This window comes from Euleptes europaea, chromosome 2 (assembly GCF_029931775.1).
Source record: "Euleptes europaea isolate rEulEur1 chromosome 2, rEulEur1.hap1, whole genome shotgun sequence".
NCBI classification, from domain to species: Eukaryota; Metazoa; Chordata; class Lepidosauria; order Squamata; family Sphaerodactylidae; genus Euleptes; species Euleptes europaea.
Genome location: NC_079313.1, coordinates 69,445,018 through 69,469,904, shown reverse-complemented (window position 1 = coordinate 69,469,904; position 24,887 = coordinate 69,445,018). Strand labels below are relative to the sequence as shown.

General features: G+C 43.1%; 2 protein-coding genes across 3 annotated transcripts in view; one reads left to right on the top strand and one right to left on the bottom strand.

The window, feature by feature from the left end:
• Positions 1 to 24,887, bottom strand: part of SSBP3 (single stranded DNA binding protein 3) — a 200,159-nt gene that overhangs the window by 118,354 nt on the left and 56,918 nt on the right. The window lies entirely within an intron of this gene.
• MRPL37 (mitochondrial ribosomal protein L37) overlaps positions 1 to 24,887 on the top strand; it is a 195,331-nt gene that overhangs the window by 132,986 nt on the left and 37,458 nt on the right. The window lies entirely within an intron of this gene.

The window sequence follows — 24,887 nt, the reverse complement described above, 5'->3', positions numbered from 1 at the left end:
TGGCATCTTTGGAAAGCAGACTCTTTGGCATCGCATCCCTGCTGAACCCCCTCCCCAATCTCCCTTCCCGACACACTGCCCCCAGATCTCCAGAAATTCCCCAAGCCAGTGTTGACAACTGTATTAAAAGACCAGGAATGTTACATCTGCATTGGCCCAACAGGAGAAATAAGATGGCATCCATGACAGAGATAAAATCTATCCAAGGGTCATAAGAAGTCTCCCACATGATTGAGTAGTTACATTGTAATATCTCTATCTGTATTTGAATTCAAGCAAAGAACACAGTGGCAGTCCCATCATGATCAACCTATTATCTACATACTCATGAAGGTGCCTCATACAGAATCAGGAACAAGGTACACAAGTACAGGAGGGTATACAAAAAATAGGGGTGTATTGTAGCCTACAAATCGAAAACACCATCTGAATCAGCAATACGAAAAACTGGAACAGGCATACAATTATGAACAATATTCAATGTACCAATAACAAGTGTGTAAATACACTGAAAAATACAGTGTAAATGTTATTAGGTGTCAACAGTGCCCTCCCATCTGCTTCCCCCTTCCCCCAGATGTGGTCTCAAGTCTTGGGTGACACTCAGCCCCTAAAGTCAATGAGCATCTGTTCTCCTCCACCCTCTGCAATCTGCCCAAAACTGCCAGTTCGACAGCCATCAATCAAGCAATAATATGCTGACCACAGGACCCGATGGGACATCATTTTCCAAGTCAAATGCAGCAGTTAGCATAAATAACACACAGCTCTGCGGTGGGTTCCCCCCTCTTCCTTTTTCCTAATGATTCTGCAGCTGCTGCTAAGAACTCTGCATGCAATAAAAGTGAGAAAAATAGGCAGGACAGAATGGCAATTCTGCTCTTCTGAGTCATAACAATTATGACGTTGTGATAAGAACGGTTTTCCATGCATTTTAAAGTACCAGTAATCCTGTGCTGAGACCATCCCCAGGGAAAGAGGTGACAGATTGAGCCGGATTGACAGCTATTTCGCCCTGACAGCCAACCACAACTCAGCTCCCCTGAAGGCCAGTTCACCCCTGCACTGGTTACTTGGGAGTTCTACTCTGGGCTCATTAAACAATAGCACTTTCTTCATAAACCAGGAATTGTTAAAAAAAAAAAACCCACATAAACTACAGTTCATTTTTAAGCATGGTGAACAGGAATCTGGATAATTACACTCTAGTTAGGCGGATACTGAATCTCTCCCTCTCCCTGCCAGATCAAATGCTTTCTAGCAAACACGGTAACTCTGTACTACCAAGCCTTTCTACTCAAGTTAGGTTTTTCACAGCCATGTTTGCGGAGAACCAGTATTTTGTTTCCTGAAGCCAACCACTGTCACACATACACACACACACTTTAACAATCAAGTCACTAATACATGTGAGGCAAACTAGTAACAATGGCTTGGATCCTGTGCTTTCCTTCTGCTAGAACAGCTCTTGACTCATGGCTGACACTGCCCTGCACTGGGGCAGGCATTTCCTCTGAAGTAAGGCACTTTCTGCTCATTGAAAGACTGGCATTTCATGAGCAGAAAGCATCCAGTCTAGTGCACTCTGCGATGGAGAACAGCACTGCACAAACAGGAGCAAAGCATAGGGTCCAAGCCAGTAGCCATTTATTAACTGGTGTTACCATTAAATTCTCCTAGGCTAGGCATCATGTCACCGACCCAAAATCAGTTGCATGCAACCATATATTCTATGCAACCAGTGAATGAGAACAAAATATCCCCATTCAGTATACACTGGAATAATGTTAGACAAATACCGGTACCTAGATGTGTGTCCATATCTGCATGCATGGCTCCCAGATGGATAACCTAAGCGTACTTCCACATGGTAGCCTCCCTTGCTAGATTATAAAGATGCTATCTAAAGAAACTTAGACCTATCCAATTAATTTCCATGGAACTTGGGCTCACCTAACTTCCTGCTCAAGTTCTGCGAAGATGGTGTGATTGTATCAAGCTATGATGGGAGAATATGCTACAAAACATAAAGGCACTTTCACAAATCTCTTGCACATGTCTGGGCTTTGAATTGCCACATTCCAGTTATGCTGTTATTATTTAATGAAGGCCATAAATCAGCTTGGTTCTTCAAAACTTTCTCAGGTACATAATAGAGAGTACTTCGATTTTTTAAAAAATAAGAAGAATGAACCGCTGCCATATCCACACTTCCTCAAAGTGTAACATTTTTATTCAATACCTGCAGTCCCAGCAACACACACACACAAGTTTGTTTCCAATTTTCATTTCTGGCAGATTCACATAATAATAATGTTACGGTTAGCCATTAGACTACATGTAAATAATTTGTAGTTCAGCCCTTGTATCCATTTTCAAGGAGGGACACACAAAACAGACAGTAAAATGCAATGCCTGAAACAAGACATCTTCAATAATGTGTTTTACTATGTCTTTGTTGCATTCAGCACCCCAGTCACCTTGCTAAACAAAATCAGACTGATGGCTGAGCCAAGATTTGAACCCACCTCTTCCAAGCCCTAGTCAAACACAATATAGTAGACCATAACCACTCAAAACGAAGAGTAGCTAATAAAAGATGCAAACTTTATACTTTGCATGACACAGAAAGGAACGCTTATCTCATATCACTGTGCCCACAGGCCTAAATGCTCTTTGTTCCATAAATATTACGTATATTAACACCACGCACAGCAACTATCTGTTTGTCCTCAGACAAGCACGGACTGTGTGCTCTTAATTGCAGACTTAAATAAATGACATTCTATCAAAATTCGGCATATTCTGGTTAGTTTTATTATGTGCCCTAGCCGCAAAACAGAGGCAACTCCAATGCAGTTTGCGGGGACAATAGTATAATAAAAGACTTTTTAAAGGCTTGCAGATTATTCCAGTAAAAAGAGCTGCAGAACTATAAAAGAAATGCCACAATATCAGCAAAAGAGATGTGAATTTCCATATTCACATCTTGCCCAATTTGTTGTCAAATAGCTGGATGTTGCTCTATGTCAGGAATAGAACCCAGGTTAGCATACCAAAATCTCAAATTTCTGAATGCAAATTAAAGGTCAGTGAAGTCCTTGGTAGAATATCTCTCTCTATAACTGCAGTTAGTCAGCTAAATCTCTAACATAACACAGTTCCTCTATACTACTGAAAACCCCAGAATTTTCATTCTAAAGCAGAGAGGACATTTCTGGCCTTCAAGTTTGGGGAGAAAATTAAACTCTATAGACGCTTTCTTCTCAAACCTTCTGCATGACCAGTCTAATGGTACCCCAACCCCAATTTAACACTTGTCTAAGGCTCTTTGCAGTACAAGTAGTAGTGCAGAGAAGAAGAGCCTTCTTGCGCACATGAGTCTGCAAAAGTTCTGTTAGGTTGGCTACCATTCTGGCCACAACTGTGCTTCAGTGCGAGACCAAGGCACACAGAACCTCCAAAAATTTATGCAACACCATAAAGCAGAACACTATGGCTTTGATATAAGAAACATGTATGTGAAGCCATGCACGGACAGTGTCCTTTCTTGCTCTCTCCTTTTCCCTAATAATCCCCCCAAGACCTCCACAAACTGATGCTGGAGGTTGTAGGACTCACACGAATAAAAGCCATGCAGTCCAGGGCTGCACTGAGGAGGGGGAAGAAGGCTGGCTTCTCTCCTGAGGCTCTAACGAAGGGTTGGGGGGCAGCATCGCGTGAGAACTTTTTAAAAAATGTAGCCTCAAGTGCTTAACAGAAGTGACAAAGGGTATTTCCAGTAAGTACCTGAGGCGCCACCTTTGGATATGTTATGTCAAAGCTCAATTTTTATTCCTCTGGAACCAACCCTTCAAATTAACCCAGTGAGTGCTAATCCTGATCCTTCATTTTGCAAAGTAATCTCACAGAGCCTGCAGTATCCTCTAAATGACTGGCTCCGACTACTGGAATAAAAAAATCTATCCTGGAACATCACAGGTTGGAATACTAGACTTAGGGACCCGGGAGTCAAAGCTTATCCTAGAAACTTGGGTTAAGTAAACTATCCACCTACCTGGTTTTGTTGCCTTTGTGGTAGACACCGACCATGATTCTTCCGAAGGTCGCTCAGGTTTAGCGTGTCTAGTTTTGATGCCACACTGCTGTATTCAACTAGCTTCCGCATAGACTGCGCTTGTCGTTCTACTTCAGTTTCCATCACTCTCTTTCACTAAACTGCATTGTAGGGCAATGCTGCTTTTAGCTGGATACTTTTAATGCCTGTATCGGATTTTCTGTTCAAGCACTCTTATTCTAAGCGCTGGATGACTTTTTGAATCAGGTGGCATGTCTATATCTATATATATATATATATATATATATATATGATAGGACATCTAAAGATGCTAAGATTAATTTTGCTGGGAAGCAGCTGTACAGTTGTCCAATAAACAGAGGACAGGTGATTTTAAATGGTTATAGAGAAATAGACGCAGTTGAGGACTACACTTGTGTGGCACACAAAGGCACTAGTCTAACTGACTAGCTTTGCAAGTTTTGCTTTCCCAGAGTCACAGCTTAGGTTAGGCAATTATTTGGGGGGGGGGTGATCATCTCCCTTCACAGTTTGTCATCTCACTCCCTTAAGACCGTGTGTTGCTACCTGGGTGTTCCCGCAATCTTCTGCAAGGAGAGGAAAAACTTCAGGCCACTTAGATGGTTCCCAATGCTGATCCTGGCTGCAATGCAGAGATTTGCTTCTGGAATTTTCAAATGGTAAGTACATGAGGCACTATTGCTTGGAGCAATGGCATCTGGGGGTGAGGGATCCCCCGCCTCCAATTGGGGTCTGACAGCCCTACTCTAGCATCAGCATTTTGGAGGTCCCAAGGCACTGCTGGAGTAGAGGAGTAAGAATGATACCATGAACGTCCCTAATCATGTACTCTATAGGCCTCTAGCCTCTGCTTTTCCTTATCCCAAGCTTCCACCATTTTGTGAATAGCTCCCTTTAAAAAGAGGTCTTGGTTTCTTTTAATTCATTTGAGATGTATGTTTCTTTGGCCAGCTCTACATATGCTTTTCAGAGTGTTAAGCCACACACCTTCTCACTGGAATTATTTTGCCATTCTTTTGACATATATCCAATATTGCAATGCATACCTATATTCCGTACAGTTGTAATGAATAGAGAAGATATCCTGCTCCTAAGGGTTGGGGTACCATTGGTAATAGTGTGGGATAATCGGTTTTCTGGTGTGTGTCTATGCTCCTTTCTGTTTTATAGGATCCAAGTCACTAATGCATACAAAACTGCAACATCCTTAAAACAGAATCTTGGATGAAGATGTGTGGACTGTGCTCAACAAAATTGATTTATTACATACATGAAATGGTGTGGAAAGGCCCTTCAAAACCAGTACTGGTCAAAGAATGGGAACTATGAACTCATCCCAGCCTCCTTCTCCAAAGATCAGACTCCTAGTTTCCATTCCAGATCTATCATACAGTCATATTCCATAAACTTACATTATCTTCTCTAGCTCCTGACAAAATCTCTCCAAATTACAACATTCTGAGAGGAATACCAACATTGATAATTGGAACAGAGCATGTAATTTAGCTCATCTGCAGAACTCTAACTGTTGATTTTGAATTTTCAGGTCACTGAAACTGATTTTGGGTGCAAAGCTGTAAACTTCCTGATCAGGGCAGTTTAAAAATATTCTCCCTTACATAGTGAAATCATGTTTCTAAACAGTAACGATAAGCTAACCTGTCACGTTTCTATAACTTTGGGGAAAACAAAAGTGAAAAATCTACTCTTCCTTATTAAATCACTGACACAACAAAACATAGAAAAAGAGTGCTAATCAAAATTAGCCAATTCCACATGGAGAAAACTACAATGAAGGAACTTGCTTTATTAAATATATTATGGGATGCCCTAACACTAATGACACTACGCCAAGCACAAAATACATTTTGAAAGAATGGTTTTAAACATTATTTTAGGAGCTTTGCTGTAAAGACAACAGGCAGTATCCTACCACTCAGTGCACGGAACAGGGCTATACTATGAGATGACAACTCTTCCTAGACCACATTGTTCTAATTAGCTACAGAAAAGGCCCACTCTGCAAGCAGTGTGTAAATCTTAACTACTAACCATTTGGATGGTCAACCTTTCATGAGTAAAAAAAAAACACCACTGTTTACAGGTGAGTCTTTATGACAGAAAACTGTCCCAACCGCTCTTTCTTTCTGAGCCACAAAAGCTGAAAAGGCGAGTATGTTTGAATGTATGTAGTACACCCTACTTCTACTGACAATGGGTAAAGTGTAACCCACACAACAATGGACACTCTGTATTTTTGTTAGGCATTTCAGTATCTGTATTCCTAGAGAACCTCTCATCTGAACCTTGGTTACAAGGTCTCCAATTTTCTGAATTCTGTGCCTATACTGCATCCAGCCCCACGGTCAATGAAATGCTTTATAAACACACAAATTGATGCCGTTTAGATGAAAAGATTTCTACCATCTGTATGATCATACAGCACATATTCATAATTGACAACAGTGGTTGCTAGACAGTTTTTCACACCAAGCTACACATTCCTCCTACCAACAATATTGCTGCCCTTATTTCCTCACATAGAGATAATCCATTTGACATTGTTAGCAAAAGGACTTCCATCTCCTCTGCATCTGCCTGTTCTCGGGAATGCCCAAGGCCAAGCCTCCAGTAACTCATTTTAATTTCTGCATCTTCAATTGAAGAGAGAGAAAAAAAGCATATCCTTTGGGCACTGGCAAATACCCTTTCACAAGGAGTGTGTTGTGTATCCAGGAGCAGAAGACTAATTCAATTGACAGGAAAGGTCCTTCCAGCTAAGCATCTGACCATATGGGTGAAGAAACATCACACTGGGATCTAACTATTGCTACAGATACATACACACTTAGTCTCTCACTACTGGAACATGAGGGGCTTAATTTCGCACTGTGCTTTTTAAAAAGGTCTTTTGTTTTAATGCTTTAGGACCAGGAAAATGATTAGATGTCTCTTGGCTCAGTTAGATTCCAAGTCCCCAAGCTTGTCTTCTGTAGCCTACTTCCAGGAAAAAAATGATGTTTAAACACATATGACATGTATAAAAGGTTATCTTTTCCCTGACATTAGCCATAGGACTTCCTTTTATCCCCCCTCCCCACAACAGACATTCAGCATAAATACAGGAAAGGTCACACAAAACATTACTATTAGCAAAAGGGAGAATTTAAGGTTTAACACCCAACATTAACTCTGCCCTCTTGGACGGCCCATTACATGAGAAGTACAAACTCTCTGCCTCCCCCGCAGATAGAAATTAACAATTTAAAGAGGAAAGATGGCCACCTTAAAGATTAGGGGAGTACCTGTTATAAAAGACGATCAAAGTAAGACTGAAGGAGTCCTTGGGGAGCAGAGTACGGTATTCAGAAGATACACCTATCAGATACTTTGTACAGCACAACATTCTCCTTTGCAAAAATAGGTAACAACATTTTGACTCAAAAGCCATCCAGGAAATGCTTCAATAATGGGTATGAAGGTGTGTGTAGCTGACTAACTTTGCTATTGCCACTACTGTTAAAGAAGAGGACAGGCAGTACAGTGTAGTGGATAGAGAGTTGGGCTAGGGACTGGGAAACCGAGGTTCAAATCCACACTCTGCTACAGAAGCTTTCTTCTATGGGTCAGACCCACACTCTCAGCTTAATCTACCTCAAGGTGTTGTTTTGAAGAAAAATGGAGGAGGAGAATGATGTGGGCTGCTTTGGGTCCTCAAAGGGAGAAGGCAGGGCGTAAATGAAGTAAGTCAATCAACAGGATTCCTTAAATAATTATCCAGTAGCATTTTCTGGAATGAATTTCAGTTACTTCCATCTGTTTGTTCATACGGAATACCTGGGGGGAAGTGGGAATGGGGAGAGAGAGAATGACTACTTGGGTTCAGGAGATAAATGCCTTTGCTAACATAACATTCCTGACCCATGGGGTGAGGTCACATCCTGACGTTTACTAGGTAGACTTTGTTTACGGGGTGGTTTGCCAGTGTCTTCCCCAGTCATCTTCCCTTTACCCCCAGCAAGCTGGGTACTCATTTTACTGACCTCGGAAGGATGGAAGGCTGAGTCGACCTTGAGCCAGCTACCTGAAACCAACTTCTGTTGGGATCAAACTCAGGTTGTGCGCAGAGCTTGGACTGCAGTACTGCAGCTTACCACTCTGCGCCACAGGGCTCTAGATGAGGGTTAATCAACAGACTCAAGCTACAAAGGAGAAAGTTGTGTTGGTAGGTAGTTCAACGACAAGATGTAGTGTTTGGTCTGTGCTGCTGGATGGAATGGCAGGCATGCTGCTTTGGGGTTTTGTAACATTCAACCCCAACTATGGAAGTCCAGGTAGCTTTCACAGCACAAGGCATCGTTCTCCACTTTAACCTCGGTGTACCAGCTATATGTACACCCTGGTCAGAGACAGATGGCCCACAGACACCGATAAAATATAGGCTAGATTACTGCCATGCACTGACTACTCTTAAGGCCACTCAAAACCTTCAGATGATTTAGAATTCAGTAGCCTAGCTATAAAGCACACTGATTTAACTACATTATGGTAGAATTAAAACATCTTCACTAGTCGCTAGCATGTTTCTAGGAAATTTTAGGTGTTTGCTTTGGCCATTAAATTCCTAAATGGTTCAAGGACATAGTACTTGAAAGATCACTTCTCCCATATGAATTTGCCAGGCTCTTGAGACAGGGCCTCTTTTGCGGTGGCACTTGTCTATAAAATGCCCTTCCCAAACAGATCCAAGGGATGCCTATATTATCATTTAGGTGTCCAATCAAGCCTTCAAAAATGCCCAGAGCTGATATGGACATCCTTCATCCTTGTTTTACTGACATTTTAATTTATCTGTAATCCTCTGCTTTTATTATTGTGATCTGCTCTGTAACTTCTGTTTGTTATTTTGTAGTTTTGGTCAGCATTTGTTTTAACTTTGATTTCATTATTCATTGTTTCCTGGCCTTCAAAACTGAAAGGTTCCCTAGAACTTAAAAAAGTGGAATAAAAATAGACTACCCCTCCATGAATTAGTTTTAACCCAGTTACAGTGTTTTCAAAAACAGCTTCCTGGTAGTCAATGTCTGCTCGGCCTTCTAAACACATGTCATCTTGCCCAAGGTACTAATAAAATAATTTTCTCTGTAATGATTCAGCAAGGCACATTGTCCAGTTGTAGCCCATGTCAACCTACTCTGTGCTACTAATACAACTTTTTGCCCATTTGTTACTTCTACCAAAACATCTTTTGTTAATAGGAAGAATGTATATAAACATTTACTTCAGTTCTCAGTTTTTTTACTGGTAACATCCCACAAAAATGTTCTCAGGGTATGTATACTCCTCAACCAAAGGATCCTTCTGCCTGCCAATTTCAAACAGATAGGGAAAACTCTTCAAATGATTCTTATCACACAGAGAGATCTCAGATCCTTCCTTATTCTAGATCTCTCATGTTTTATCTAATTTAACCTCAAAAGAAAACAATTTACTGCCTTGCTTTAGGGGGATGCATTTTTCTCCCTGGCCTGTAGAAACACTGCCTGCTTTCCAGAGTGTACAAGCACAATGGTTGCCTCAATCTCCTGAAGGTATACTGCCTCCTGGTAGGGAAAAGAAAAGCAAGGTAGCGTCTAATTATTCCCCTGCCCAAAGTCTGCAGCATTGCTTACCACAGAATACAAACAAAAACTCTGGTTGTGTACCTAGAGAAGTAAAATTTTCAGAATTGTTGAAGCCTTGGGGGGGTATTGCTTTTCGGGGGCGAGACCCAGAAATGTTGGGGGGGGGGGATTTTTACATTTAAACACACACAAAAATTGACAATGTTGCTTGTGTCTACAGTATACATAAGAACCATCATTAGTTAATGCTGTAGTCTCCCATTAAAATTTTCATAGTACACGTTTTGAATAAAACCTGTTATTAAAAACATTTTAATGCCGCCTTTCCACCCATCTTAGGGCCCTCAAGGTGGTGAACAATCAAAACATTTAAAAAACCATTAAAACAAGCTTTAAACCATGCATGTACACACACCCCAATTAAAAACAACAATTAACTAGACGTATCAATGTAAGGAGAGTCAGTGAGGGAATGCAAAACCAAATAGAAAACCTGAAAATTAATTTCAGTCATTCAAAAATAAATAAATCAGGAGATATTTTTTTAAGTGTTCCCTCAAATTTCCCATGGGAAAAACTGAACGCCCACAGACATTTCATGCTATATATTTGGAATGAGTGAAATGCTTTTAAAGACAAGGTTTTTCTGACACAGGAGCCCCGTGGCGCAGAGTGGTAAGCTGCAGTACTGAAGTCCAAGCTCTGCTCACAACCTGAGTTTGATCCCGACGGAAGTGGGTTTCAGGTAGCTGGCTCAAGGCTGACTCAGCCTTCCATACTTTTGAGGTCGGTAAAATGAGTACCCAGCTTGTGGGGTAAAGGAAAGATGGCTGGGGAAGGCACTGGCAAACCACCCCGTAAACAAAGTCTGCCTAGTAAATGTAGGGATGTGACGTCACGCCATCGGTCAGGAATGACCCGGTGCTTGCACAGGGGACCTTTACCTTACTTTTCTGACACTAACTAAAAATATTTCAGAGGAGCTTTTTTTTTTAGTGCTCCCCAACATTTTCCATTTTTTCCCATGGAAAAATTGAAAGAAGTCCTTGAGAAAAAACATTTTCCCCTCACGTTTTTTTGTCCCACCCCACCCCTAGCCTTCATATCTGTAGCTGTGTCTAGTAGGCACACCACCAGAGCTGACAGCAGTATAGCTGCTCCTTACACATACTGAAGAAAAGCCCTCCGAGCCACTAATACAGTGAAATGGACAGGCAGAATGTCAGAACCTTGTACTGAAATACCTATTGAGGTATTGCTATTATACAGGAAGATCCACTAACTCTTCCGGTTAGAAGACAATCCTATCAGATATCTGCTGTAACTCTCCTCCCTCACTGCCTCTTCTGCTGCCCCCTGACTGTTAATTTATTAATATTTCTCCCCAATGGGAACCTGAAGCAGCTTACTTCATTCTCCTCTCTATCTTATCCTCACAACAACCCTGTGAGGTAGGCTAGGCCAAGAGAGCGTGACTCCCAAGGTCGCCCAGCAAGCTTCCATGGCATGAGTGGGGGATTCAAATCTGGGTCTTCCAGATACTAGTTTGATACTTAATAACTACACCACACTGGCTCTTGCACTGTAGAAAGCAGGCAGTGAAGCACCACAGCAACGGCATTTCTGAAGATTACACATAAGGGTGCCATAAAGGAAAAACAGAATATCTGACCAATCCTGCCGCAAGCACACCCACACAGAATAGTTTGGGCTGTTCTCAAACTAGAGCTTTAGTATACTTCAGTTCCTTTAAAGCACAACATCAAAGCTACCTCAGAGCAATTTTTTGTCTTACCTTAACTATGAATAAGGAACAGGGAACCACACATACACTTGTAATGGAAAGGCAAAAACTTCTCATTGGTGAACAGTCGAAGCTAAATGACTGCTTCTGTTTCAAAACTGGACAGAGACATAAGAATATTATCACTTTTAACTCTACGGATTAGAAGAAGGGTCCACTTGAAAATATGACTGATGTAAGAAATGTGCATAGGTACTGAGCTAATAAATCTTACTAAGGTGCTAGAAAGTATGGTGAGAAACGCCTGCTATACAAGGTACTTATAAAATCTTGCATCCCAGTGACAAGAATGCATAAATTATCTTAAATTGACGGGGAGGGGGAAGAAGTACCACAAGAAGACTCTGGGGGTTACCGAACTTTGTATTCCCAGCGATGTATTAAGAGTTTGAAAATGTTATAAAAAACACCGCTTTAAAAGGGTTTTTGAATATCACGGCTTATAAATGGTTGGAAGATGTCTTCACAGCTAAAGGGGCCAAACAAAGTGCGAACAGTATTTTTTATAACATTTTCAAACTCTTAATACATTGCTGGGAATACAAGTGCGGTAACAGCCAAAGAATGGATAGAGTCAAGTGCAGGGGTAGGAATGAAAACAATTGAGATCCATCCCTAAGCACCTTGGGCTGCAAAGGCATATGAAGTACATTGCAGGAAATCACTACACAGCAGCTTAACAACTCCTCCTATCAAGCAGGCCTGCTGATTTTGCTAGCATCGTGAAGCATGGATTAATACACTTTTCACAACTCATGAATGTATTGAATGACTCAAAGGGTCAAAAGGGCAATACAAGAATGCCACCATGTTATTTGCAGTACAAGACTGAGCCTCATCTCATGGCGGCCATTAACTGGATCTGGCTAGAGCACTGACCTGGATAGCCCAGGCTTAGCTCGACCTCATCAGATCTCGGAAGCTAAGCAGGGTCATCCCTGGTTAGTATTTGGATAGGAGACCAAGGAATACCAGGATTGCTATGCAGAGGCAGGCATTGGCAAGCCACCTCTGAATGTCTCTTGCCTTGAAAACCCTATGGGGTCACTATAAGTCAGCTGCGACTTAACAGCAAAACAACAACACCACAACAGAGCCCGATGGGGCTGCTGCCTGCCGAAGGTCAGTCACCACTGGGCCAAAAAGCCACCCCTTTCCCTTGGGGAAAAAATACGGTGTTAGTCTTTATGCCCGGTTAAATTGTATGATCTACTGTCTCTTAATAAACTAGAAGGGCAATCTTACACACGTAATTTTCAACTGTCGAGATTCTCAGAAAAATCCCCAACACTTATAAACAGCAAAGTTTTCACGCAAGGAAACAAAAGGATAACTAAAAGTCTTATGCTATGGTTCTGCAGATATTGACCTACAAAAGAAAAAGAAAAACACTTCAATCTCATCAGTAGTTTCCTCAGTATCAAGTTCTCTGTAACCACGGTAGCTTTATATCTTGAACACAAGCAGGGAAAGAAGAAGAGCTTGGTTCTTCTCAGTCTCCATTATGATGCTCATGAACATTACCACCGAAATACTCAAGTTACAACAGAAGCATAGACATCAGCAGTGTATCTTTTCCTATTTCTGCGTGAACTGGCTCCAAGGCAAGCTATTTCACTTGCTTACTCTTGAGTAGGGACACTCTCTAGCAGGCGACAATACACAGCAGAAGGCTACATCCTATTATAAAGGAATCTATTCCTCTTGATAGCTATAATTATGCCGTCTCACACAGACACAGTTTTATGGTACAAACTGCTGAATCCAAAGAGGGCACCAAATGGACAGAGAGTGTGGTGTACTGGTTAGTGTGTCAGACTAGGATTTTGGAGACCCAGAATCAAATTCCCACTCTGCATGAACGAAGTGGCCTTACAATATTTGCCAGAAGTCTGAATTTCCTTGCATAGCTGCTCTGGACCTCTTTTTAAAGCCATCCCTATGCATCTACCCCTTGATACACATGGACAGCCGTTACCCAAATAGGTAGCTTTCCTAAGCCGTTAAAAAGTCATAACAAAAAAAAACCTGTTAGAGAAGATGAACAGAAACTTCTATGTAAAGAAATTTAAAGTAATCTGAATGTACTTATTAGATGCCGTTTCAGGACAACTGCCCATCGACTGCTTCATCTTGCCAAGTGTTCACTGCATTTAGTAATGAAACTATTTCCCTGCTAATGCGTTTCTGGTGTATTCTTGCAATTTGTGGTTTAAACATACTCACACACCCCTAAAGATATGCCTCTGTCTCCAGAAAGGTCCGGCATGAGTACGAATCCCACACTGCATGGGTTTGCTGAGCCCTTTCTTCAGGTTCACTTGTCTTAAGTTCAGGCCTGACACTTCCAAATGAACACATATTCAGACCTCATCTATTTGCATTTTTTAAACCTCAAGAGGTTCTCAAGTCCCTACATAGATTTAAAAATGCAAACATAACTGTGGCACATGAAATGGCCTACCTATATGTCCCGGTAGATCGTTTAGGAGGTTCTGGCACAAGGCTAGCAAGACCATATTACACAAACAGTGAAGCATGTCTAGCTGTAGCACTGTACTCAGCAGATTTCATGATCATTCAGTTGATTGGTAAAGGATTTACTTTATAATTTAAGGGGGAAAGGCTGAAGTGCTCATATTTACAAAATTTGTTTAGTGAATCTCCCCTGCCCCAACTCTCCTAGTGGATATTATTTCAAATCAAGATCTTCTATGTTTTCATTGTTGCTACCATTCATCCTTTCCAGAAGGTAGGAATAAAACAGAACAGCTCACGGTTGTGTCTCTAGTCTAGATGGCCAGAACTCAAAACTGGAATTAGTAAGTACCCTAACAAGCTAGGTAGTATTGTGGCTTAACAATGCTCTACCTTTCCCCTTTCGGGGACAGAGGTTGCAGCGAAAACAAGCACAGTGGTCTCAGATAGAGTCCCAGGAGGGCATTTGTCCTGAATTACTGCCACTCCTGCAAATAGCCAGAGACAAAGCATGTCACCGAATGGCACTTTGAGCCTGATATGCAACACCTAACATCTAACACTGACAGCTCAGCGTTATTTGACCTACCTGAACTGTTATAGCCAGTTAAGAGACACCTGGTAAATAACCGTTACTTAGAATAGAGTGGTATAAAAGAGGGCAAAGTTTATTTTTCTCTCCCCAAAATGGTTGCAGTTAAATCTTTTCCTTTTCAAGTAACTTTCATAAGGAAAGCAGAAAGCTGTTCTTGCTCTTGAATCATATATATATATATTGCCACAACACCAGTGACTGTCTCAGTAAGAAGGCTGTTTACTGAACTGTAATTGGTAAAAACAAACAGGCCCTTCTTCACAAAATGTGTGTCGTGTATTTCATTTGGATGATCTGTCAACAGGTTCCCCATCCTCTACACAAAACCTAACTCCATCCACAAAAAGGCACATCTATTGAGCTTTGCTTCACATGTGACCTCCCATTAAGTCTCAGCACTTCAGGCTAATGCACTGTTAAATATTTCATACTAAAGCCATACAGGAGGCAGGTTGATTAAACCAAAAATCAGATACCTTGTACTACCAAACAACAGAAGGCACTAGAGGTTTTATTCCTCTGCAAAGGATTACCCTTCAAAGAGCTTTCAGATAACCCAAACATTCTCTGCATCTTTCTTGAACTGAGGCCATCACTAATAGCCACTTGGCTATTATATAAATGATTTTTCAAATGCTTCATATACATTACCTTTGTAATCCTTTCAACTGTCCAACATTGTAGGCCTGGATTTCTGACCAAGAGAGGGATAGAGGCTGACACAGCAGTTAAGACAATAAGCCTACCATGAACTTGGTAGATGGCCTCAGACAAGCCACACTCTCTCAGCCTCAGCTCCCCCACAACTACATGAGAATAATTACACTGGCTTACTTTACAGGGCTGTCACAAGGATTACAAGTAGATGGATGTTGTGGAGAAATGCCCTCTACCCAAGTATCCGCCCAAATATTTCACTGCCCTCTCTTTGTCCATGAACAGGACCCCAGCTGCTGGCTAGTAGCTGGCAGAGAAAAGCAAGTTGAAGGAAGGAGCCATTAGGCTCCAAGGACAGAAGCTCTTGGTTATGTTAATGAGTCTGGCCAAAGCAGGACAATGGCTTACTACCTCAAATTGGGCTGGCGTGTCACACCCAAAATGGGACTACTAAGAGCCAAATGGTTAGAAAATAAGTTGTTTCTTTTGGGGCAGGAAGTTCCAAATGACCCCCATGTATGACATACTCTCCCAAGGTACACTTTAACTTCTCAGGATATGAGGAAAAATCTCTGCTATTCTTCTATTTTGGGGTAGCCCAGGAAGGACTTAGCTTTTACCTAGGGACTCCATCTTGTCCACATCACAGGAACAATGGAAAGAAGCCCTAACCATGAAAACTAAAGAAATGCTGAACTTTAATTTACTGCAACTTCAAAGTCAAAAAACCTTTAATGGCATTAAAAAAAGCATAGAAAAAGCATGTTAAGATAGTACAATACTTATCAAGTTCAATATAATACAATAATAGAGTTCCACTATAGGCACCAAAGAACACAAGCAATTGGCATAGCTATTACTTGTCAGTACTAAAATCAATAGCTAAAATTTTTGCCAAATATTCAGCAACTGCTTCTGTAGAGTTGGGGGACTTATCCGCTAGTAAAAGTTGGGTTGTTCTATTCGCTGGGCCAGGGAGATTCGTGATGATTGGATCTATGAAACGATTTCTTAAACCAGAGAAAAAAGGGCAAATCAGTAAGATGTGAGTTATGGAATCGGGTTCGAGGTGGCAAAATTTACACACCGTATTTTTCGCTCCATAGGACGCACTTGACCATAAGACACACCTAGTTTTTAGAGGAGGAAAACAAAAAAAATCTCTAAAAACTTGTCTTATGGAGTGAATGCCGGCTGGGCGAATACGGCGCGAGCTGGCGTTCCCCGCCCCGATGGCCAGCTGGGAGGCGGGCGGGGCCGCCCAGAGATGGCTGGGCGCGTACGTGTCGGCGCGAGCCGGCACATGCGCCCAGCTGGCTCTGTGCACCCCGCCCGCCTCCTAGCTGGCCATCGGGGCGGGAAACGCCGGCTCGCGCCATCCCGACGCACACGCGCCCAGCCGGCATTCACACAGACACACAGACATTTCCCCTCACTTTTGAGGAGGAAAAAAGTGTGTCTTATGGAGCGGAAAATACGGTAATCTGTTTCTGAACTGGATATTGTGGAATCTCCCGGAGAGAACTGCTGAGGGAAAGATGTTAAATCTGGCGAGCATAAAAGCCGGCCGATGAAGGGGTTAATGACGCTTTGTATGTAGGGGGCACCTCCGGGCATATAGGTCATCAGTCCATGGAAACAGGGGGAACATGTCATAGTGGGACCTGCATTTATGATCTGTTTTTCAATGTCCCTAATTCTTTGCCGGATGGTAAAGAAAATATGAGACTCACCACAATTATTTAGTGAATCTAAATTAATTCCTAAGGAGTTAATTTTTTGCCGAATGAATTGATACCATGAGGAGACGTAGGAATCTCTTAGCATGTCATGAACTGCAACTTCAAGTAAAGCTAGCCTGTCCTATTTCACCGCTGTTAGGATACTGAGTGTTGTATAGGGAAAGGGAACTGCACGTTTTCAAAATTTCTTTGTTCCTTTGCTCAACGTGAAATGCTTGAACAGAACACGAGCAATCTTTTTATTCATTTATTAAACTTTCTTAGATTTTAAATGCTCTAAATCTAACCTCTGAAGAAGCACCACACCTATTCCGTCTTAAAATGTGGTGACAGGGAGGGACAGCAGGTCAGCTCGTTATCCTTGGAGAGCAATGGTGTGAATTAGTAAAGGCGGGACAGACCGACCCCATCCTAACTGGTGGAAAACACAGGCAGGTGCGGCAAGTTGGCAGAACCCTGTAAAAAGCAACACAGGTACGGAGAGCGAGACACACAACTCCATTTAACAGGAGACATTGTCAGGGTTGTTCGTGGCAGCGGGTGGTTACCAGTTTGTTTTTGGCACTCCTGGGGAGCAAAGGGAAGGGGTTAGTGTCACCTGGAAACTTCGAATGGCCGCAAGGCCTTCCCACCTCTCCAAGGCCAACCAGAGGAAGCAGAAGATTTCATGTCTGTTCCTTCACATAGGTGCACTACTTTGTAAGCTGAAAGAGTACTGCCTACTATTACTACTACTATTCCAATGCCACGTTCTGAGCTCACAGCTGAGAAAGACAAATAATGACAGAGAATTTAGGTAGGCTTTGGGGCACATCGCTGTCCTGCTGCCAGCCCAATATTTGGTCCCATCTCATCCCTAACTCACAAGTTCGCTCCTACACAAGTGCATGAGAGCATAATTACGACTCAGCCTTCACCAAGAGACAGCCAGGTGAAGTCAACAATCAAGCGGCTCATTTGCAGAACAGAGCAGATGTTTCCAGGGCCCCAGGAACAGCAGCAACTCTCTCCCTCTTTCATCTTTCTTACTAACAAGACTCAACCATGGCAGAACTTGATTTTTTTTTTTTACCAACTTATGTACTTTACTACTAATGTGTATGTTAACATTTTAGGGATTTCTATTTTCAATAATTAAAAATTTTCAGAGTTTTGGGAAATAAATTGGTTTAAGGACAGCAGGTGTTGAGGTAACACATACAGAACAGAAACACACTCTGAAATATTTTTAAACACAAAACATTCCAACTGTAACCTAATTCCTAAGAAGAGTTTCCATTTTCTGGGCAAACTTGCCATTGGTACAAATATTTCAGAAGTACTTGTTTGGTTGGTAGGACTCCTGATATCTTCTTTTGGAACAGGATCCAACTTTCCAGTGTTAAGCTGTTTGAGAGTCTGAAAATTACAGTACCTGGAAAGTAGATTTTTGTACTAAAAATGTTTATTTTCTACCTACAAGAAAGCATATTTTGAAGCTAAGGTTGAAGGGGTACAACACCCATGGTCAAAACTAATTCATGCTCTTTTCCCTTTACGTCGTTAAAAGGAGTTGCATACAACACTACCTAGTTTCTCATGACAAATATCACTGACTGTATAACACCATATGGTACAACTTGTATATGGTGCTGTACTAGTGATGTGTGTCTTGTAAAAATAGCCACTATAATGGATCATCCCATGCATGTTTCCTGCAGCTTTCACTTACTTTACCTAGCTTTATATATATCCTGAGTTTATACCGGCATTTTATACTTGGAAAGAATAGGCTTTAGAGCAACATGTACTATATTATAAGAGCGTAGTATATTTCTGTTGTGCTCTTTGATATTTTTATTTTTAACTAGATCTTGTGAGTGCACGCACATGCATGATAAAGCAAGGTTTACTCATAAAATTTTAATCCTTTCAGGGCATAATATAACAGATAACACTAGGAGGGGAAAAGGCTTGTAGGAAGGACATCAATTTGATGGTGACTGACCCTGCAAGCAGAGGGACTCATACATTTGCCTGCTTGGTAAAAAAAAAACCCAGCATATAAGATGGAAGGCAAAATGAAAAGAACCAGGAGCTCGTGTCTGGGGAAAGAGGTTTCTGAATAAACACAAGGGTTGCTTTAATCTCTAACACAGAAGCAGAGGTACTTGGTTGAGGTAAAATACTAGAAGCAACTTATAGCCCATCCCTGAGCTTTCGGCGGCCGGAGGCGGCGTGGCTGATGTGCCACCGCAGCGCCTCTAAAGACGTTTCCCGGCAGCCAAAAGACCCCAAAAAAAGCCTTTTAGTGCCTTTTTTGAAGAATGGGCCTTTTTGCCCCATAGAGAAGAGCAATGCAGCGCCATTCTCAAAGCGGGCATTCCAGGATGAACAAGGACAGGAAGCATGCCCTTGGCATGCTGGGATGCCCCTTGGGACGCCGACGTCCAGGCCTCCCCACCGGCATTGGGACCACTCACGACAGCCAGCACAGGGGGGGGGGCAACGCTGGCGCAGCCCCTTCCTAGCCTCCTGAGGACTTTCATCCTCAGAAGTCAGGAATGGGCTGTTAAACTATTTACCAGCATGGTAAGTGGTCAACTTGCAATACAGGTGCCGTGTGTGGTACAGGCAGCATGAGCTTATGGTGTACCTGGACAAGAGTGGAGAGGCCACTTGGCCCAGATATGGCATAAAACCAGAACTACATGCCTGCGACTTGACTCAGGCGACTAGAGGCAAAGCACCACTAAGTTGCAGCCTCTGCACCCTAACAAATGCTCTCTCGTGCTTTGCACTGGAACAGGTGTTCATTTGCCAGAAACACTGGTCACTACTGGGATACAATATGGCAAATTCCTGTTTGAATTCTTACTCAACTGTGAACCCCAATATTTGGCCACCTCTCAGTCTTCCCTACCACAAAGAGCTGCTGTGAATTTAACATGCTGTTCCAAGCTTCTTTGGGGAAGGAACAAAATGTGATCCAGTACACAGAGAGCCAGCATGGTGCAGTGGTTAAAGAGACGGACTAGGATCTGGCAAATCAAAGGTTCAAATCCCCACTTGTGCCAGGGAAATTTTCTGGGTGACCTTGGGCCAGTCATACATCCTCAGCCTAACCTACCTCACAGGGTTGTTGTGAGGATAAAATGGAGAAGAGAGGAGAATTATGTAAGCTGCTTTGGGTCCCCAGTGGGGGTGAAAGGCGGGATATAAATAAAGTAAATAAAAATAACTCAGATTACATATGATGCCACAAAGAATAACTAGTATGTGCTTGCTAGTAGGCTAGCCCAAAAGCAAGGAAGTTGTGCCACATGCACAACTAGGTAAAATAATTATGTCAGGGACCATTTGACTGGACTGGGGAAAGGGAGGAAGAATCTCTCAGTTTAAACTTTTCTGCTTCTCATTTTTCAAAGTAGGAAAGAAGAGTTACCTTTGATCTGTTTCAGTTGATGCATACCGTATTTTTCGCTCCATAACACGCACCTGACCATAACACGCACCTGGGCAGGCAGCGCAGAGGAGTTTAAACACCCTCCCCCCTGCGCTTCCCGGGACCGGGAAGCATGGGGGGGGAGGTTAAACTAGACCCACCGCCCCCTTCACAGGAGTCCCGGGAAGGGGGGCGGTGGGTCTTTAAACTCCTCTGCGCTGCCTGCCCAGGCAGTGCAGAGGAGTTTAAAGACCCCCCCTCCCGCACTTTAAAGCCACCAGCCAGCTGGGAGGCCCCTCCCTTCCCCCAGCGCAGAAGCGGCGTCCTAGCCGGCTCCCGGGGTGGCCCTGCTCTGCGCCCCGCTGCCGCTGCGCTGGGCAGCTGGGAGGGACCTCCCAAAGCCCAGCTGGCCGGCGGCTTTAAAGCCGGCTCTTGGGGCGTCCGGGCTCCGCGCCCCGCTGCTGCTGCGCTGGAGCTCGACCGCACAGCTTCTGGCTGCAATGCCAGAGCCAGGCCATCCCGGGAGCCAGCTTTAAAGTCGCCAGCCAGCTGGGCTGCGGGAGGTTCCTCCCAGCCGCCCAGCGCAGCGGGGCACAGAGCCGGGCCGCCCCGGGAGCCGGGCTGGCGGCTTTAAAGGCGGCTCTTGGGGCAGCCCGGTTCCGTGCCCCGCTGCTGCTGCGCTGGGAGGGACATTCGCTCCATAACACGCACCGACATTTCCCCTCACTTTTCAGGAGGAAAAAAGTGCGTGTTATGGAGCGAAAAATACGGCACCTTGTTTGACTGCAAAAATATCTGCAGTAGATGACTATTATTTGACCACACTTATCTAACTTTGCCAATGCTACACGAAGGGCCTGCTTACTGTTATACATCTGCACTGCCCACAACACTTGGCCTTAGTGGTAGCCAACAAGTCACTTATTTATCAATAAAATTGGATCACATACAGGTGAGAGGGGAAAGAGACTGCTCCAACTCACCAACCAAGTTCTCCAATCTTTCCTGCTCTCAGCCACTTAAAGCAGAGGCAGCATGCGTGTGTGCACACCCATCCCCCCCCCCTAGAACTCACACACTCAGCAGCAGGTCACCAACGCTCAACTGGGAGTCTTAGTGGCAAAGCCTGGCAGGCACAGCTCTGCCCCCTTGTCCAGAACATATGTACACAACTTTAAAACCAGCTGTGGGCTCACCCAGCAATCACACCATGGGAAAACAAGACTTTATTTAGATTAAATGGAGGAGGAGGAGGAAGAGAAGAGTTGGTTTTTATATGCTGACTTTACCACTTAAGGAAGACTCAAACTGGCTTACAATCACCGTCCCTTCCCCTCCCCCAACAGACATCCTGTGAGGTAGGTGGGGCCGAGAGAGCTCTAAGAGAGCTGTGACTAGCCCAAGGTCACCCAGCTGGCTTCATGTGCAGGCGTGGGGAAACCAACCCGGTTCACCAGATTAGCCTCCACCACTCATGTGGAAGAGTGGGGAATCAAACCCGGTTCTCCAGATTAGAGTCCACCGTTCCAAACCACTGCTGTTAACCACACCACCACTTTGGCTTCCCTTTGGGGAGAAAGTTGGGATACACGACGTAAATAAATACATACTTTTATTTATTTAGGAAATTTCCTCAAGGAATAGTTACTGATCATCATATGCGACAATGAGTAACTTACTGTGTTAGTAGTCAAGATAAGAAACCGCACCAGTTATGCTTTCTTGAGGTAGAACAGCATGGTGTAGTGGTTAAGAGCAGCGGACTCTAATCTGGAGGACCAGGTTTGATTCCCCACTTCTCCACATGAAGCCTGCTGGGTGACCTTGGGCCAGTCACACTTCTCTCAGAATTCTCTCAGCCCCACCTACCTCACAAGGTGCCTGTTGTAGGGAGAGGAAAGGAAGGAGATTGTATGCCAGTTTCAGACTCCTTAAAGGTAGAGAAAATAGGGTATAAAAACCAACTCTTCATCATCATCTTCATCTCCACAAGTGCTGAGAATCTCTATTCACTGGCTTGAGGCAAGGCTAACCCACAGGGGACCAAGGTCTAGATCCAGTCTACATTGTGTAGATTGCAGCCGGGCTTGCTGAGTCTGACCCTGCAACATGAACTGGCCTCCAGGAAGCCTTGTAGGCAGAGAACACGACTTATGCATTCAGATTTAGGTACTCAGCATGGGAAAAATGCAATGCCTGTTTATTCACTAGATTTATTAATTACTTCCATGCGCTGGATGCCAAAAAGTACACACAGAGAGGGTCTGATGTCCCAAGAAGATCAGCATTAGTGTGCGTATATCATAGATAAGAGGCTGAATATAGGGGGGGGGGGAGTCTGCATCACCAGCGCTCTGTTTGTTGTTGCTTTGTTGACATGATTTACAAATCTATTCCAAACTTAAATATGCTTAATCCTTTGGGGCATGTGCTTTACGAGGGATATTCTTGTCACTCTCTGGAGACTTTCCAGATGTCTTCAAAGGGAATTCACAGCTTCCAAGACTAAAGAGGAAGGTGAACACTCTCATGCATAAAGCCAGTCCTAAGCCACAAAGGTAGTTTTTCCTCCCTTGATTTCTTTGAAATGTTACTGAACAAGGCAATTTATACCTTGCAGCTTTCACCTCAAAAGGGTTCAAAAGACCAGCCACCATTCAGTCTCAGTCATCACAGGGGTTCCTCAGCGGGCTGAGTGCTTCTCACACATTAGCCAAGTCTCATTTCCACTAACATTTCACCAGTGAGTGAAGAAGGAATGGCCATAGCCTTCCAAAACCAAGTGTCAGCCCCATTGGCTCACAAGGTCTCCATGCCTAGCTGCCCTCTCTTCTCAGACTCTCATTTAACTTGATAGTAATGAGTCATGTAGAGATGGCCACAAATGAAAGAAAGGATGTGTGTTGAAGACATTCAAGATCACAGCTACTGTGTTTTTAGGACTCTTTACAGACAAAATTAGTCCCTTTCTATTGCTCAGGATTAGTTTCTCCACAAAAAATCTTTATGAGATTGCCCTCATACCTTCCCTCAATGTAGGTACCATTAGAGTTGCTATTTAAATAGGGGAAAGATCATGGAAAAACCAAGGAGCAATGTAACATATATGCAGGAATCTCTTGTGACATAAGATAAGAACATTGCGGCTAGGCTTCCCCCCTTTGCTTCTACTTGATAGGTAAGCTAGCGCTTTGTTTAACAAAACCTACTGGTTGTTTAACAAAACCCACTGGTGTTTTATAAGCAGAAAAGAAATTTCAGTTTGTGTTAAGAGTATAATCTATAATTGTGACCCGGACTTATTTCTTACTTCTGTTACAATTTACCAGATTTTCTGACATTGACTTGGGCTGTTACCGCACTAGGTATTCCCAGCGATGTATCAAGAGTTTGGAAATGTTATAAAAAACATCGCTTTAAAAGGGTTTTTGGATACTACGGCTAAAATATGGTTGGAAGACGTCTTCACAGCTAAAGGGGCCAAACAAAGTGCGAACAGTATTTTTTATAACGTTTTCAAACTCTTAATACATCGGTGGGAATACATAGAAAATGTGAACAGCATTTTTTATAACATTTTCAAACTGTTAATACATCGCTGGGAACACAAGTCATCCTTGGCACATCCAAGTCTCCTTTGCCAGAAACATAATAAATCAGTGAGTGACAAAGCTTAAGCCGTCAGGCAACATAGCCCCACCTTTTCCTCTCCCTTAGACAGGAACACCACTTGTCCTCGCGGGGAATAAGAGCTGGAAGCCTAAAGTGAGAAATGGTTTTCCACTGTCACAGGCTGCATGCACACACTGCCTTGCTACCCTCCCCACCCAAATCTTAGCCAGTAGAAGCACAGGAAAAAGGGAGGCTTGGGATCCCTCATCATCATCATGCTTGCTGGATTGTGCTACCACAAAAGGCTAACATGGATACTATTTTGAGAGAGACGTCGTACACCTCTACTAGCTCTATGGTGGGTCCTACATGTATGCAGTATTGGAGTATCCTTGTGTATCACTCCAGTCTTAGAATCGTAGAATTGGAAGAGACCAAGGTAATCTAGTCCAACCCCCTGCACAATGCAGGAAATTCACAACTACTCCCCCCCCCGCCACATACACCCCAGTGACTCCTACTCCATGCCCAGAAGATGGCCAAAAAAAAAAAAAAAAAACCTCCAGGTCCCCTGGCCAATCTGGTCAGCACCCTCCCTTGAAAATCCTGACTATTTAAGGCATGTGCATAAGAAAATTAACTGACTCCACAACTGTGAAAACACAAAGGGAGGAAGAGGTGCAGAAAAAGTGTGCCAAAACTAGTTCCAGTGCTTGTGCATCAACTGCCAAGGAAATCAGGAGTAAGTTGGGCATATGGAAAAGCCCCAAGTGAAGACTTTTTTGTTTGTTTCATCTGGCATTCTCTCAGTTGCCCATCCTTCCTACCTTACATTTTAAATGATTTTTTCAT